The sequence below is a fragment of the Tupaia chinensis genome, unplaced genomic scaffold (genome assembly GCF_000334495.1).
Source record: "Tupaia chinensis unplaced genomic scaffold, TupChi_1.0 Scaffold000402_1, whole genome shotgun sequence".
NCBI classification, from domain to species: Eukaryota; Metazoa; Chordata; class Mammalia; order Scandentia; family Tupaiidae; genus Tupaia; species Tupaia belangeri.
The window spans coordinates 1,274,044-1,276,512 of record NW_006159904.1 but is presented as its reverse complement, the minus strand read 5'-3'; the positions used below and the strand labels follow the sequence as shown (position 1 = coordinate 1,276,512).

The following is a 2,469-nucleotide window of genomic DNA, read 5'->3' as shown; positions in this document are numbered from 1 at the left end:
GTAAATATCTATGCACCTAACACAGGAGCACCCAAATATGTGAAGGAAAGACTGTTAGATCTAAAAGGGGAGCTAGACTGCAATACACTAATTGTTGGAGACCTCAACACTGCACTATCCCCTCTGGACAGATCATCTACACAAAAAATAAAGAGATAAAGGATCTAAATGATACCATAAATCAAATGGACTTAACAGACATCTATAGAACTTTCCATCCAAAAACCACTAGATACACTTTTTTCTCACCCCCACATGGAATCTTTTTGAAGATCGACCATGTCATAGGGCACAAAGCAAGTCTCTGCAGAAGCAAAGGCATAGAAACTATATCCAGCATCTTCTCTGACCATGATGGAATAAGCTTGAGTTTAATTTCAAGAGAAATCCTCAAAAATACTCAAATACATGGAAACTAAATAAACTACTCCCGAATGACTCCACAACTACTGAAGAAATAAAGACTGAAATCGAAAGATTCATGGAAGCCAATGACAATGAGGACATTAGTTTCCATAATCTTTGGGACACTACTGAAGCAGTCATAAGAGGAAAGTTCATAGCAATTAGTAGACATAGTAGGAAGATGAAAAGAAGGCAAATGGATCACTTAACATCATGCCTTATGCAATTGCAAAAGCAAGAACAAAAAAATCCAAAAACTCCAGGAGGAAGGAAATAATAAAGATATGAGCAGAAATAAATGAAATAGAAAAAAAACTAACTATACAGACAATAAATGAAAGTAAAAGCTGGCTATTTGAAAAGATAAACAAAATCGATACACCACTAGCAAGACTTATTAAGAAGAAGAAGCAAGAAAGGAACCAGGTGAATCAAGTCTGCAATGAAGCAGGCAATATAACAACAGACATAGTAGAAATACAAAATATCATTAGAGGATACTATGAACAATTTTATGTCAAGAAACAAAAAAATCTGGATGAGATAGACAAATTCCTGGATACATATAATCTACCAAGATTGAGCCAGGAGGATATGAAGTCTGAATAGGCCCATAACAAGCCAGGAGATTGAGTCAGTAATAAATAACCTCCCAAAAAAGAAAAGCCCTGGCCCTGATGGCTTCACTTCTGAATTCTATAAAACTTTCAAAGAAGAGTTAACCCCCATTCTGCTCAAGTTATTTCTAAAGATCCAAAAGGGTGAATCTCTCCCTAATTCATTCTATGAAGCCTATATCACCCTTATCCTTACAACAGATAAGGACAGGACAAGGAAGGAAAACTATAGACCAATATCCCTGATGAATATACATGCAAAAATTCTCAACAAGATACTAGCAAATCGTAACCGACAACTTATAAAAAAGATTATACATCATGATCAGGTAGGCTTTATTACAACAATGCAAGGTTGGTTCAACATTTGCAAAACCATAAATGTAATACACCATATTAACAGGAATAAAGATAAAAACCATATGGTCATATCAATTGATGCAGAAAAAGCATTTGATAAGATATAACATCCTTCATGATCAAGACTCAGCAAAATCGGCATAGAAGGGTCATTTCTCAACACAGTAAAAGCTATCTATGAAAAACGCATAGCGAACATCATCCTCAATGGAGAAAAGCTGAAAGCTTTCCCACTAAAAATGGGTACAAGACAAGGATGCCCACTTTCTCCACTCCTTTTCAATATAGTACTGGAAGTCCTCGCCAATGCAATCAGACAAAAGAAAAAAATTAAAGGCATTTAAATAGGAAAAGGAGAAGTAAAATTCTCTCTATTCACAGATGACATGATTTTATACATAGAAGACCCAATGGTTTTCAGAAAAGGTCTTCTATGTACACAATCATGTCATCTGCGAATAGAGAGAGTTTCACCTCTTCTTTTCCTATTTGTATGCCTTTAATTTTAGCATTTCTATATACAAACAACAGGCAGACGGAGATAGAACTGAAAAAAATTATTCCATTTACCATAGCCACTAAAAGTATAAGATACTTAGGGATAAATCTAACCAAAGAAGTTAAAGACCTCCACAAGGAAAACTATGAGAAGCTAAAAAAAGAAATTGAAAATGACACAAAAAAGTGGAAGGACATCCCATGTTCCTGGATTGGAAGAATTAATATAATCAAAATGGCAATTTTACCCAAATTAATCTACACATCTAGTGCAATACCAATCAAAGTACCAGGCACATTATTCATGATCTAGAAAAGACAATCATAAAATTCGTCTGGAATCACAAAAGACCCCGTATGGCCAGAGCAGTTCTGCACAAGAAGAGTGGAGTGGGTGGCATCTCACTCCCGGACCCAAAAATATACTACAAAGCTGTGGTAATCAAAACAGCATGATACTGGCACAGGAACAGACAGGTGGACCAATGGAATAGAATAGAGTCCCCAGAAATGAATGCTCAAACATACAGCCAACTGATTTTTGACAAGGGGTACCAGTCAATTCAGTGGGAAAAGGAAAACCTCTTCA

At 35.8% G+C, this 2,469-nt stretch overlaps 1 pseudogene; it reads right to left on the bottom strand.

Moving 5' to 3' along the window:
• The window catches only part of LOC102486754 (nuclear autoantigenic sperm protein-like), a 453,231-nt pseudogene that overhangs the window by 272,815 nt on the left and 177,947 nt on the right, over positions 1-2,469 (bottom strand).